We start from the raw sequence: 16135 nt of genomic DNA, 5'->3' as shown, positions 1-16135 counted from the left end.
TTGGCACTCTCCTCTTCACACGGCTGACCCCTTCCCCAATATGTTAGGGCTCCTGTACTGGCATCAGCATGTTCCCTGGGGAAGTCCTCAGCCATCCACGTGGATGTGTCTACAGCACATCAGGGGTTAAATGGAGACACCAGTGAGGATGGGGGAAGGGGAGGGAGGTTGTAAGGGAATCAAAGAACAGCAAGGACTGGGAGAAACTGACAACCCCTGTCATTTCCTATCAATGTTTTTTTCTTTTAGCTCAGAAATGCCACACAAGAATAGCTGCCTGGGGACAGGTGCCAGCTGGGGTCACCAGCCTTCACCTACTGATGCCTCTTCCAGGCCCAGGGGCTGAACTGCTTTTCCTCCCTCAGTTTCTAGTCAGAAAATAGTGGCTGCTTGTGGTAGAGGAGCAGTACATTTGCAAAGAACTAGTATTTTTATTAATACCTGATGCTGGGAAAGATGGAGGGCAGCAATAGAAGAAGGCATCAGAGGATGAGATGGCTGGATGGCACCATCAATGCAATGGACATGAACTTGGGCAAACTTCAGGAGATGGTGAGGGGTAGGGAGGCCCGGCTGCAGTCCATGGGGTCACAAAGAGTCAGACACGACTGAGAGACTAAACAACAGCAATACTTTTATCAGTTGTTCGGCAGTAAAGAATCTGCCTACAATGCAAGAGACATGTGTATGAGACACTGGTTCGATCCCTGGGTCAGGAAGATCCCCTGGAGAAGGAAATGTCAACCCACTGCAGTATTCTTGCTGGGAAATCTCATGGACAGAGGAACCTGGCGGACTGTACCCTTGGGGTCACAAAGAGTCAGACACCACTTAGTGGCTAAACAACAACAAAATATTTTTATTAAACTGAAGACAACAGCATCTGGGAACAACATCTGCTCAGAATAGAGGTAAAGATGAGAATTTTTATATTCTATTTCTTTTTCAACAATATCACACAGCTCCACCAACCACTTTATGGTGGCGTCATAGACTCCACTGGGTCATCTCAGCAAGCCTCTCTCACCTGACTTCAACTTGGTCACAGTCATTGGGAGGGCAGCAGGTACTCTGGGCAAAGACAGGAGGGCAAGCAAGGGAGGGATCCCTGCCTGCTGGAGAGTATGACCTCATTTAAGAATCAAGACTTTTTTTTTTTTCTTTTCTCTAGATTGGGCTGGTTTGCTCCTGTTATCTGACAGTTGATTCCATTCATTCCATCTTCTTAATTCTTTTACACCTGGAGATCTTCACCTTTCTCTAAGCTCTTCTACCTAGATTCTTAAGCCTGGACTCTTCCTACCATCTAGCTCACAGGTTTTTTTTCCTCTCTGCTTCATCTCCACAATATGAGTGTGGACCCAGCCTGCTTGGTCCCAAAGCATCCAATTCCAGGGACTCTTCACCAAATTCTGAAATTTCTGGGCCTGAAGGAAACCAGGGGTCCTTGCAAGGATCATCTGCTGGGACCCTCAACAAGGAGACTGGACAGTCCTGATTCTTCCACAAGCCCCAGAGTAAAACTATTGCCCAAACTTGCAGAGAAGAGTGCAGCGAAGAAGGAAGAGACAGACCTAGGTAAGAAACAGAAGATCAGAACCATGTTCACTCAGACCCAGATGTCTGTGCTCAACGACAGTCTTCAGAGGCAGGAATCAGTCTCCAGCAGATGCAAGAACTTTCCAATATCCTGAAACTTAGCTGCAAACAGGTGAGGCCCTGGTTCCAGAACCAGAAAAACAACTGACCGAGGAACAGTGACTCTGTGACTCAGGGCTCAATAACCACAGAATTCCTGGGTTTCTATTCCTGGCACAGGACTGCTTGGTGACCTCTTCTGGAAACCTGCCTATACAGAGTGAATGGACCTAGGATATCCCACCTGGGAGCAGCCAGAGCTGGAACAGCTGGTCTTGAAGCAACCATCCCAGAAAGAGTCAGAGCTGGTATCACCAAGCCCAGAAGAGCCAGATTTGGAACAGTCAGTTCAACAAACGTGTCGAGGAATTCCTGCCACCCCAGATCCAGGTCCAGCAAAACTGTCCTGTCATTGATTTGGAAGGCACTTTGGAGACTGCTGGAGAAAGCTATAATGTAACATAGCAAACTGCTAAGTTCCCAGCAGCAAATCATGGATTTATTCCCAAATTACTCTATAAATGTAGAGTCAGGATTTTTATAGATAGCTATATTATTCTATCTTTAATATGAGCAGTGACTGTATTCTTTGGAATTTTTCTTCTTTTAGAATTTTGTACCTTTTTACCTTGGAGTTTCCCAGGTGACTCAGTGGTAAAGGATCCATCTGCCAGTGCAGGAGACACCAGTTCAAGCCCTGGGTTGGGAAGATCCCCTGAAGAAAGAAATGGCAACCCACTCCAGTATTCTTGCCTGGAAAATCCCATGGACAGAGGAACCTGGCAGACTACAGTCCCTGCAGTCACAAAAGAGTTGGACGGGACTTAGTAATTAACATACACAAGAGACAACTTTACACATGGTCATCACCAGATGGTCAATACCAAAATCAGATTGATTATATTCTTTGCAGCTGAAGATGGAGAAGCTCTATACAGTCAGCAAAAACAACACCAGGAGCTGACTGTGGTTCGGATTATGAACTTCTTACTGCAAAACTCAGGCTAAAACTGAAGAAAGTAGGAAAAACCACTAGATCATTCAGGTATGACCTAAATCAAATCCCTTACGATCCCACAGTGGAAGTGACAAATAGATTCAAGGGAGTAGATCTGATAGACAGAGTGCCTGAAGAGCTATGGACGGAGGTTCATGACACTGTATAGGAGGCAGGGATCAAAACCATCCCCAAGAAGAAGAAATCCAAAAAGGCAAAATGGTTGTCTGAGGAAGCCTTACAAATAGCTGAGAAAAGAAATGAAAGGTAAGGATGAAAAGATATATCCATCTGAATGCAGAGTTCCAAAAATTAGCAAGGAAAGATAAGAAAGCCTTCATAAGTAAGAAAATAAGCAAAGAAATAGAGGAAAACAATAGAATGGGAAAGACTAGAGATCTCTTCAAGAAAATTAGAGATACCAAGGAAATATTTCATGTAAAGATGGGCACAATAAAGTACAGAAACAGTATGGACCTAACAGAAGCATGAGATATTAAGAAGTGGCAAGAATACAAAGAAGATACAAAAAAGATCTTCACAACCCAGATTACCACGATGGTGTGATCACTTACTTAGAGCCAGACATCCAGGAATGTGAAGTCAAGCGGGCCTTAGGAAGCATCGCTACAAACAAAGCTAGAGGAGGTGACAGAATTCCAGATGAGCTATTTCAAATCCAAAAGATGATGTTGTCAAAGTTAGTTCAGTTCAGTTCAGTCAAGCAGTCGTGTCTGGCTCTTTGCAACCCCATGGACCGCAGCACACCAGGCCTCCCTGTCCATCACCAACTCCCAGAGTTTACTCAAGCTCAGGTCCATTGAGTCGGTGATGCCATTCAACCATCTCATCCTCGATCATCCACTTCTCCTCCTGCCTTCAATCTTTCCCAGCATCCGGATCTTTTCAAATGAGTCAGTTCTTCACATCAGGTGGCCAAATTATTAGAGTTGTTGTCAAAGTATTGAACTCAACATGCCAGCAAATTTGGAAAAGTTAGCCATGGCCACAGGACTGGAAATGCTCAGTTTTCATTCCAAGCCCAAAGAAAGGCAATGCTAAAGAATGTTCAAACTATCACACAATCGCACTCATTTCACACACTAGCAAAGTAATGGTCAAATGGCTTCAATGGTACATGAACCATGAATTCCCAAATGTTCAAACTGGATTTAGAAAAGGCAGAGGAACCAGAGGTTAAATTGCCAACATCTGCTGGATCATAGAAAAAGGAAGAGAATTCCAGAAAAACATCTACTTTGCTTCATTGACTATGTCAAAGCCTTTGACTGTGTGGATCACAACAAACTGGGGGAAATTTTTAAAGAGATCGGAACACCAGACCACTTGACCTGTCTCCTGAGAAATCTGTATGTAGTTCAAGAAGAAACAGAACCAGACATGGAACAGACTGGTTCCAAATGGGGAAAGGAGTATGTCAAGACTGTATATGGTCACCCTGCTTATTTAACTTCTATGCAGCGTATATCATGCAAAATGCTGGGCTCAGTGAAACACAAGCTGGAATCAAGATTGCCAGGAGAAATAACAATAGCCTCAGATACGCCGATGACACCACCCTGATGGCAGAAAGTGAAGAAGAACTAAAGAGCCTCTTGATGAAAGTGAAAGAGGAGAGTGAAAAGGCTGTCTTAAAACTCAGCATTCAGAAAAATAAGATCACGGCATCTGGTCCCATCACTTCATGGCAAATAGATGAGGAAACAATGGAAACAGTGAGAGACTTTATTTTTCTGGATTCCAAAATCACTGCAGATGGTGACTGCACCCATGAAATTAAAAGATGCTTGCTCCTTGGAAGAAAAGCTATGACCAACCTAGACAGCATATTAAAAAGCAGAGACATTACTTTGCCAACAAAGGTCCATCTAGTCAAAGTTATAGTTTTTCCAGTAGTCATGTATGGATGTAAGAGTTGGAACATAAAGAAAGCTGAGCACAGAAGAATTGATGCTTTTGAACTGTGGTGTTGGAGAAGACTCTTGAGAGTCCCTTGGACTTCAAGGAGATGCAACCAGTCTATCCTAAAGGAGATCAGTCCTGGGTGTTCATTGGAAGTACTGATGTTGAAGGTGAAACTCCAGTACTTTGGCCACCTGATACAAAGAGCTGACTCACTTGGAAAGACCCTGATGCTGGGAAAGATTGAGGGTGGGAGGAGAAGGGAATGACAGAGGATGAGATGGTTGGATGGCATCACTGACTTGATGGACATGGGTTTGGGTGGACTCCAGGAGTTGGTGATGGACAGGGAGGCCTGGCGTGCTGCGGTTCATGGGGTCACAAAGAGTTGGACATGACTGAGTGACTGAACTGAACTGAGGACATTCTGCTAAGCGAAATAAGACCGTTACAAAAAGACAAATATTGTGTTATCCCACATGTACAAGATTCTTAGAGTATACAAAATCACAGGACAGAAAGTAGAATGCTGGTTTTCTTGGGTCAAGGAGAAGGTGAAATGGGGAGTTAATCTTTGATGGGTACAGAGTTACAGTTTTGCAGTGATAAGATCTATGGAGGAAGATGGTAGTGATGATTACACAACAGTGTGAATGCATTTAATATCACTGGACTGTACACTTAAAAATATTTAATAGCTAAGATGGGATTTCCCTATTGGTACAGTGGATAAGAAGCCAGCTGCAAATGCAGGGGATATGGGTTCAGTCCCCGGTCCAGGAAAAGTCCATGTGCTGCAGAGCAACTAAGCCCATGCACCAACAACTATTGAGCCTGCATGCCACAACTCCTGAAGCTGGCATGCTTTAGAGCCCTCACCTGGCAACTACTGAATCCTGTGTGCCTAGAGCCTGTTCTCCACCACAAAAGAAGCCACTTCAATGAGAAGCCCGTAGCCCATGCACTGCAACAAATGTTCTAGAGAAAGCCAGTGTGCAGCAACCAAGACCCAGCATAGCCAAAAATAAATTAATTCATTAACTTGAAAAAGTAGCTCAGATGGTAGATTCTGCTATGTGTATTTTAACACACACAAAACAGTTAAGGGTGCACAATTCTGGCTCATCACTGGTCCTACACTCCCGGCAGCAGGCCTCAACCCTGACCCCTCCTGCACCTGATTTCTGCTCTGAGTACCAACTGGTTTACAGCAGGAGCAGCTGCAGAGAGAGGCCATGCCCAGGTGATGATGACGTGGGTGTTTGCCGCTGAGCTGGGCTGGTAGGGTAGGGAAGGATGGGGGCAGCTCTGAGAGCCAACAGCAAGGATCTGAAAACGTGGACCTGGGACATTGCCTAAAGCTGGAAGACCCCTCTTCCTGGTGTGAGTTGCCCAATAGTTTGCCCTGCTCTTCAGAGCTGGAGAAAGGGTAGAAGATTGTGTACTGACACTTTACCAGAACTCCCCAAAACTTTTGGCAGAGACTGGAATTAACTCCTGATGGAATGGAAGAGAAAGAAGGTACAAGTCAATGAACAGAGAGGCGATGGGAAAACAAGAGTCAACCCTCTCCACAGAGAGGTGAAGAGTCCAACTCTGGGCTGAAAACCTGTGTGACCTTTCTGGCCGGCCTCACATGGAGAGCTGCCCTCCTCACCCCAGACTGCTGACAGCTGGGCACTGCAGCCTCTCTCAGGGCCCGGGCCTGAGAGATGTTCTAACTCGCACTTTCTTCCTTCCTAGTCTCGTTTTCTGAGGCCCTGGGCCAGGGTTCCCTTGTGGTACCTCTGCTAAGGCCTCCATAAGAGAAGAGAATGGAGAAAGCTTGAAGACCCCTGTCCCCACCCGGACTCAGGCCCAGGGCTCTCTACACTGAGTTCCTCCCCTACCCCCGCCTCAGGGTCCTTAAAGCTGCTGGAGCCTTTTGCCCTGGGCTCCCTGAACAGGGAGGCGGGCTCCACGCAGGCCATCGCACTGGGGAAAGTGAATGAGAGCCGCACTTCCTCTGGGTTCAGACTCCGGCCTGTGTTCTCACATAAGGGTGTTAACTTGGGTGTCTCTCAGCTCAGCTGAGCTCCTAATAAGGAGAGGTTGGGGTGTGGTCACGGATCAGGAGAGCCTGGGGACTGGGCTAATCTTGACCAGATCCAGGTCGCCTCAGCTTTGAAGAAGCCAACAGGAGAGGGCAAGTAAGGTGGTGTGAGTCACTGGGGGGATTGCCTCAGCTTCAAAACACCAACAGGAAGCAACACGCAGCCTGGTATGAGCCACGTGTGCCCCAGGAGCTGAGGGTTTTGCCTGGCAGCCGCTGCTCTCTCCCTCACCCTCACCGTGGACCAAGAGGACGTGCACACCCCAAGCCCATGCCAGACGGCGCCATCAGCCAGGCGAGCCGGGCGTGCGGCCCGGCTGCCGCCTGGGCTGTCATGGCTGCTCCGCTGGGCTCACCCAGAGCTTCCGGGGTGTCCAGAGAGATTTCTCCCTGAACTACCCCCAACTTCACTCTCTGCGGACGCTCCTCCGCACTCATCTGCAGCGCTGACTCCACTTCCTACTGTAGTGAGTGTCATGTGTCAGAGGTGCGAAGCGCGGAGGTGAAACAAAACTCAAGCCACTGTCGGAGCTGCCCACCCGTCCCCTCATGACTCCTTTCTGACTGCTGAGCTGGGTGAGTGGGCAGCCTCGCTTCACCTCAGTTTCTTCCTCAGTCGCTCAGGGAGAGAAGCAGGACCACTCTCACCAAGGAGTGAGGAAAAAGCGAGGTCACATTTGCCAAGCCCTGGGTGCCCAAGAGCGGGCTTCCCTGATAGCTCAGCTGGTAGAGAATCCGCCTGCAATGCAGGAGATCCTGGTTCAATTCCTGGGTCGGGAAGATCCGCTGGAGAAGTGATAGGCTACCCATTCCAGTGTTCTCGGGCGTCCCTTGTGGCTCAGCTGGTGAAGAATCCGCTTGCAATGCAGGACACCTGGGTTCGATCCCTGGGTTGCGAAGATCCAGGAGAAGGGAAAGACTACCCACTCCAGTATTCTGGCCTGGAGAATTCCGTGGACTGTATAGTCCACGGGGTTGCAAAGAGTCGGACGAGACGTTCGCTTTCTCTCGGTGCCCAAGAGATGCTCAACAAATATCAGCTCTCCTCATTGACTGAAGAAGCTTCAGTTACTTTTAAACTCTCCAGGATCCCCCAGAGAGAAGCCCTCTACTCCCTTCTGACTAGAGAACCCCAAATCTCTCCCTTTGCAGAAATGCTGACTTCCTTTTCTTAAGCAATTTTTTTCTTTATTCACCTCGGCCGTTTTTCTTCTTGATGGACTCAAAATCCTTTATTATAAACATCATATTTTAAAATACTAAATATGCACATGGTAACACAATGCACTGTTTCTTTGTGCTAATAGTAGCTTATATTTTATTTTTAATTTAAAAATGTTATTGAAGTGTAGTTGATTTATGATCTTTTGTTAGTTTCAGGTATACAACAAAGTGATTCAGCTGTATATTATACATACGTATACATACCATATAGATTATTACAAAATACCGGGTGTAGTTCCCTGTGCTATACAGTAAGTCCTTGTTGTTTATCTATTTTATATCCAGTAGTGTGTATATGTAGTAGCTTATATTTTAAATGCAAACTCTGAGCTCCACCTAAAGGAGACATGGTCATTTTTTTTTTCTTTTTTTGGTTGTGCCTTGTGGTTTGTGGGATGTCAATTACCTAACCACGGTTTGAAGCCGAGCCATGGCAGTGAAAGCCTGGGATCCTAACCACTAGGTCAGCCGGAAACTCTGGAAATATATATATATATATATACATATATATATATATATATATATATATATATATATACTTTTTAGCTAAACTCAGATTTAATAAATTAATAAATTACTTACTCGAAAAAAGAATAAGTCGATGACAAATTCACACTCAAGTAGTTCTGACTGTTGAGGGAAGTAAGTAGCCTATCATTTGAAACCTTAGCAGCAAACATAGCATACACATAGGTTACACACATTTTGCTATTTGTTAAATATATAGGCATATAGATAAATATATTTACATCCTTCAGTAAGCTGTAAGAGCACAAAACTAGAGAACAGATCTTTCCCATATTCAACTTATTTGACCTGACAGTAAAATACTTTCCAGCTTTCAGCATATATTCTAATTTTTTACCTTGCCTTAGAAAATAAATTTACACAGTTCAACCTGTATTATTTCCATGCTAAATACTAGTTGCATGCGTTTATTAAACAGGAGCATCCTTATGAGGGGATTTATGAATTTGTTCTGGGACAGAAAATGAGAACCAGATAGTGATTTCATCACCTTAAACTGAATTCCTTAGCATCCCCTCATGATACCGTACGGCAAATCTTTAACTATAAAGTACTTTCTGGGCCTTGTGTAGTTCAAAGTGCTAGGACAAAATCATATCATTCTCACTACCTTTGAAAATAAACAGAATTCGTATACTTACCTTAGATCTTGTTTGAACATTCCATTCAATTTATTGGAATTTTTTTAAATGCTGCATTACGAATGTAATACTGAATGAAGAAAATAAATCTTATTAAATTTAATCTTATTCAAAGCAATTATCAGTCTAATAACATCAGTAAAAAAACAAAACAAAATGGTACTTTTAGTCAAGACATGAAATACATACAAAATCTAGCTATTTTCCCATTATTCTTTGAGCACTTTCAAGTTGGAAAATACATTATAAAAAACTGAAAGATTCTGCTAAGTTTACTCATTGAGTACTTTTGACACTGAAAATAAGAGAAAGATTAATACCACAGTTATAACCACTGGGACACAAGAATCACTAAATGATAGGATTGAGGACTTCTCTGGAGGCGCAGTGGTTAAAATCCACCTGCCAGTGCAGGGGTCACGGGTTTGATCCCTGGTCAAGGAAGATCCTACATGCAGTGGGGCAACTAAACCCATATGCCACAACTACTGAAACCCTGGCTCCTAGATCCCACGCTCTGCAACAAGATAAGTCACCACACTGAGAAGCCAGCACACAACTAGAGGGTAGCCACTGCTTCTCACAACTAAAGAAAGCTGGCATGCCACAATAATGATCCAGTGTAGCCATAAATAAATCAATAAAATGAAAGTTTTTTAAGGAATAATTTTTTTTAATTTGGGATTTTTTATTTTATTATTTAAATTTATTTATTTTTGTTTTAATTGGAGTCTAGTTACCTTACAATATTGTGGTGGTTTTTGCCATACATTCACATGAATCAGCCATGGGTGTACATGTGTTCCCCATCCTGACCCTCCCTCCTACCTCCCTCCCCATCCCATCCCTCAGGGTCATCCCAATGCACCAGCCCTGAGCACCCTACCTCATGCATCGAACCTGGACTGGCGATCTATTCCATATAGGATAATATACATGTTTCAATGCTATTCTCTCAAATCATCCCACCCTCGCCTTCTCCCACAGAGTCCAAAAGTCTATTCTTTACATCTGTGTCTCTTTTGCTGTCTCACATATAGGGTCATCGTTACCATTTTTCTAAATTCCATATATATGCGTTAATATATTGTATTGGTGTTTTTATTTCTGACTTACTTCATTCTGTATAATAGGCTCCAGTTTCATCCACCTCATTAGAACTGATTCAAATGCATTCTTTTTAATAGCTGAGTAATATTCCATTGTGTATATGCAATACTACTTTCTTATCCATTCATTTCTTATCCATTCATCTCCATTCATCTGCCGATGGACATCTAGGTTGCTTCCATGTCCTGGCTATTGTAAACAGTGCTGCAATGAACATTATTTACATACATACATATATACAAGAGTCAGGGCTCATTAAAATTATTTCCTTGATAAAAATAGGGGTACCTGCAAATCAGTCTTTCTTTCCATTGTGGTTTTCAAATAATCCTATTTTCCCACCCTGAATAGAAAAACAAACTTAATATAGGTTATAGCATGCAATTTTTCCTTTAAAAAAGGAAGGAGAGTAGGTATGTTTTTAACACATAAGGTTTCACTGTACATATGCTGCTGCCTCATCTGTGTGTCACTTAATGATGTACTTGGGAGAGACACAGTGCTGAGTATTCCAAAGCATGTTTCTACCAAAATTTATCTAAGCATCTCTCACTTGGGTATATTCAGGGTGTTTCCAACTATTGCTTTCACCAAAAAAAAAAAAGGAAAAAATCCTGTAATAAACATCTGTACATACATCTTTCCAAACTTATATGAATATATTTGCAGAATAACTTCCTGGAGTTAGAATTACTGGGAAGATGAGAATATTTTTAATTTCAACAATTTCAAAAACTTTTCAAAATTGACCAAATATTATAAAATGTGAGTCCTCAGTTTGGCAGGGTATGGAGGACCTTAGGTTAGCAGGAGGTCCTAGTCCTGGAGGATATTTTGGAATAGTGTATGAAAAAACCTCTAAAATGTCCAAGCCTAACCTACAGACTATAAGGAAATAGTCTCTTATTTTGAGCCACTACACTTTGTGCTAATTTATTACAACAACAATAGAAAACTAGACAGACACTATCAAAACTGCTCAGACAACAGAAATGGACAAAAGCCAATCTAACTTTTCAAAAGATAGATTTTGCAAAACTTGTACCTAAAAACAACCCTGGATTAAGAAAGATTGTACAAAGAGCTTTTCTGGGCCTGTTGGAGAACTCACAGGAAAACGGTGCTCATCAGGATGGTAAGTCGCTTACTGCATTTTCCAAGGACTTGTATCCATCTGTTTAACTTGGCGTTGTAAACTGGAAAGTATGCAAATACAGCGTACTGCAATTCCAAGTTACTTGACAAGCTCTCATGATATGTTTGGAGAAAAGATGGAGAAATTTGGCTGAGCAAGAGCACCTGGGTGGATGAGTAACCTAATAATCATAGCCAAAGGGTTCAAATTAGTGAATCCATGTTAACTTTGGGGTAGGTCTTAGTGGAATACCTCAAGCCTTCCTCTTTGGCTTTCCTACAGTCCATCATTTAAATCAATTGCTTGGACAAAGACATAGGACACTTTATAGATGATTCAAAGCCAGGTGGGATAGAAGGTGTTAGGTTTCAGGATCAAGATCTAAAGGGCTCATGCTAGGATGGATGGGTCTGTGGACGGACAGCAGGGCTGAGTAGCCAACAGTTACTAACCCTCTCTCTTGGGCTGGCCGTTGTGGCGGATATTTTCACTTAAACGTCTTGACAACCCTCGGAAGTAAGGTTACACAATCACTTCCACATTATAGATGAGTCCTCTGGGGCTTGCCCCAGGCTCACAGTGCTTTTAACACTGTGTTGAATCTCACAGGTGGAGTTGCTTGCAGGCTAAAATGGCAGCTTTTAAAAATATGAAGAACCATCACTTGAGACAAATTATAGATTGCTCAAACAGACCTCAAGAAAATAAACTACAAAAAGTGTATGGAAACTACACAGCCTACTGTAACTGAACACAAGGAAGAGCATCTAGTGAAGAGAAAGGCTGACCCGAGGATGGACTCCCCGGACGTGTGAAGTCTTGCGCTCCCAGCCAGGACAAGATGGGGACAGTACTGGTACATGGTGTGTGAGGCTGTGGTAAGTCAATGATCAATGTTTGTGCTGAACTCAGTATTGACTGGCCGTCTGAGCACAGTCCTTTTTAAAGTGTCTCTTAACTTTGCAATAAAAATGAATAGAAGTGTTTAAGCAAACGCTAGGCATTGCCTTAGTCAAGTAGAAGACAACCTCTGGGGCCTCCCCCGGCCCCTCACTGCTCCTTTTCTCTCACTCTGCCCTCAGCGGGGAGAGGCAGTGCTCCTAGCCATGCTTGTGGCTCATGCCCCCTGCACCTCAGTAACGGCACCTGGGCACCCAGGGCCCAGCTGGACTCCTAACAGTTCCTACCAAACCACATGGGTGCAGTTTCTGTGCATTGCGGGAAATTAATGTATGGTAACCACAGGCTTTGTACATGGAGGGCTGAAAACATCAGCCATTGAGAGAAACAGGACTTCTGTGTTCAGAGGGGTGGAGATGCTAGACCACCGGCCCGGGAGGAAAGCAGCCTCTGGGACCAGCTGCCTGGCTGAGGGTTTCCGCCCTGGTATCCCGGCCCCCTTTCTGGCTGGCGACGCTTCCTGTCCTGCCCATAAGTGGCATCTCTCCATGCCAAAGCTCCCTGGTGCTTTTCCTCAGGCCACTGTGCAGTAGGCTTCTGTTGTTTGCAACTCAGAGAGATTTGTTTTTTCCTGGCTGCGCTGGTCTTCACTGATGTGTGTGAGCTTTCTCTACGTGCAGGGAGTGGGGCTACTCTCTGATTTGGGCTTCTCGTTTTGGCGGCTTCTCTTGCTGCCTAACACCATTTCTACCCTGCTCAGGCTTCAGTAGTTGCGGCCAACGGGCTTAGCTGCTCTGTGGCGTGTGGGATCTTCCTGGACGAGGAATTGAACCCATGTCCCCTGCAACGGTAGGTGGATTCTTAGCCATTGGACAACCAAGGAAGCCCAATCCACAAAGATTTTACCATGACAAACCCCATCACTAAGCAATGATATATACAAGTTTGTGCAGAGAATCCAAGGAGGAGGCCAGGGAGGTGCCCAGGGAAGCTGCTGGGATGAGAAAGTTGTCAGGCAGCCCCTGCCTTCACTCTCTCGGGACTGCATGTACCCCATGCTCTACAGGTGCCCCCTGCACCCCCTCAGCTGAGCAGATTCTCTGCTCCATCACCCCACACAGGACCATGTGCCCCCCACCACCACCACTGGCCTCCCAGCTTCACTTCCCTCACTGACTCCATTATTCCTGGATTCTCTGCCCTTGGGAGACAGTGTTGGTTGCTGGGCTCGGGCCAGGAATTCATTATGGTTCCATCAGCAGTGGACGAGCTGGGTCACCTGGGAGCTGGGGCTGCCCCTCCAGGCATGTGGACAGAGCAGACGCTGTGAAGGGGGTGAGGATGGGGACGAACCTTAACGACATAACTACTGGGCGGCAGGTTGTAGGGGATTCAGGCTTCAGCTAGTTGCACATCTTCTAATCTTGGGGAAGCTCCCTCATTTCTCTGGGACCTGGTTTTTTCCTGTATACTTAAAAGGTAGAACAAGAAATAATAATTATTATTACTTACTGAGCATCTTCCATGTGCCAGGTGCCCTTGTAAAGATCTTACATGCACTAGTTTAACTTGTTTATTGCCTGTAAAGCATTTAAGACAGTCACTAGAATGACAACCTCGTTCCAACCTTCAATAAATTGATGCATAATGTGCAACTCTCAATTTGCTGGACTTATACCCTTAATGATCTTATAAAACAGAGAAACATCTCCATCTATTCAGATCACAGTCCTGACATCTATATCCTCACATAAAATGTCTTCTGTCCATTCATAAGGATTTGTTCAGGCTTTCAAATCAAAGCTATCTTATTTCCAAAATAATGGAAATGAGTTTATTTATTTCAGAAATGATAATTTATAAATATGTTTATGAATGATAAATAAATTACTTCTGTTATAGTTCAGTCGCTCAGTCACGTCCGACTCTTTCCAACCCCAAGGACTGCAGCGTGCCAGGCCTCCCTGTCCACCACCAATTCCCAGAGTTTACTCAAACTCATGTCCACTGAGTCAGAGATGCCATCCAACCATCTCATCCTCTGTCGTCCCTTTTTTCTCCTGCCTTCAATCTTGCCCAGCATCAGGGTCTTTTCAAACGAGTCAGTTCTTCACATCAGGTGGCCAAAGGATTGGAGTTTCAGCTTCAGCATCAGTCCTTCCAATGACTATTCAGGATTGATTTCCTTTATCACAAGTCATAGCAAAAAATTCAATCAATACAAAGCCTTCTAAAGTAAGAAAGTGAACATTCCCCTTCACTGCTCCTATCTTGACCCTAGAAATAACCATGCTTAGTGGTAAAAAAAAAAAAGAAAGAAAAGTCATTTCCACTTTTCTCAAAAATATTGAGAAGTTAGCAAAGGGGGAAACTATGTGGGTGCTGTAAGGGCTTGGACTTGATGCGACTGAGCAATGCGGTCCCACCCCCCTCCCCCTCCTCATCCCACCGCCCTCCCCCACCACGGTGGACCAAGTGAGCTAGGTGGGTTGCACTCTGTGCTGACTCTTCACTGTCTCCAAGACGAGTGATGTCACCTGTCCAACTAACAGTTTTGTGAAGGCTGTGTGATATCGTGTGTTTGAAAGTGTTTTCAAACCAAGAAAGCATATACAATTATTAGTTATTATATCATACATGTTGATATATTATATCATACTTGTTGGCTTTTAATACTAATCATTATAATAATAGTTTTAGAAGGTTTGATGATACCTCTGGAGCCATTCTTATTACATGTGGAATGTTCTCCTCATAGCAAGCTTTTTCAAGCTCTGAGGTTTAAACAAAACTGGAATTTATGTGACTCTCAGGGCATCTGAAAGTGGCTGCGGTCTTGTGGGGTAAATATCTCACAATGGAAGAAACTGCAGCCCAAAGTGCTCCAGCCCAGACACAGCCTTTGAGGCTAAGAGATTTTTTTTTTAAGCTTCAACGTCACTCAAATACGCATACACACACACAACTTTAAAATTTCTCCTTTTCGTCAAATGGCAAAAAAATACTAGATTAATTTTTTTTCTTTTTTTCTCTATGTTTAGTTTCCAATTTCACCTCCTGCTCTGTTCTTTATTTGAAAGCAATAGGTTCCTAACTGTCAGCTGTGAAAAGAAACTACAGCAGAGACCTATTTTCCTATCCAGTCATTTATTCATACCCTCCTAAAAATCTAGACATTTAAAAATGTAAAATTCACGATCCTCAAGTTTCTACTAAAAAAAAACAAATTTCTGGATGTGCTAGGAACAAGAAAATGTGATTCATAATCATGAGAAAAACGAATCAATAGAAACAGACTCAGAAGTAAACAGCACAGCAGCAGCTTACAGGCAGCTAGAACTTTCAGGTGTAGCCTTCCTTGGGTTGGACTTTTTCACAGGGGTATAGGTCATAAAGTAGCCCATACTTTACTAGGTCACATAAAACAATCCCTCTCAATCTTATAACACCTGAGCCAAAGGCCTCTGTGCGCGCCGTAGAGTGAACTTTGTAGCTCCCCTTAAGTGACTGTGCTCAGGTTTCTAGTTAAGTTTGTAGAAAATTGAATGAATGTGACCACTGTTTGTGTTTTTTCACACAGCACTGCCTGTCTTCTGTTACCAAGCGCATCTTGGGGAGCTAAGGTGAAAACAGTCATGGACACTGGAGGTGAAGGGCTGATGATGGTGCCAGATGGTTCTCCAGTGGAGCACATCCCTTCTCTAGAGTGGCCCTGAGGTCACAAGGATTTGTGGAGACACCCCTTCCCCACCTCTCCAGGAGCCCGCGTCGCATTGAGAAGACAACAGAGCAGGTCTGGCTGGTTAATAATGATATTATAATGTGATATTTATTCTTAATATAATATATGATACTTATTTTTCACATATGATATTTATTTTTCTCTTTTTGACTTACTTTACTCTGACAGACTCTAGGTCCATTCACATCTCAAAAATGATCCAGTT

At 43.8% G+C, this 16135-nt stretch overlaps 1 pseudogene; it reads left to right on the top strand.

Moving 5' to 3' along the window:
* The first annotated feature begins 1349 nt into the window (after window positions 1–1349).
* Window positions 1350–2182, top strand: LOC133047175 (homeobox protein NANOG-like; annotated as a pseudogene).
* The last annotated feature ends 13953 nt before the right edge of the window (window positions 2183–16135 follow it).

The sequence above is a fragment of the Dama dama genome, chromosome 26 (assembly GCF_033118175.1).
Source record: "Dama dama isolate Ldn47 chromosome 26, ASM3311817v1, whole genome shotgun sequence".
In the NCBI taxonomy this organism is placed as follows: Eukaryota; Metazoa; Chordata; class Mammalia; order Artiodactyla; family Cervidae; genus Dama; species Dama dama.
This window is presented reverse-complemented; position numbering and strand designations above follow the sequence as displayed.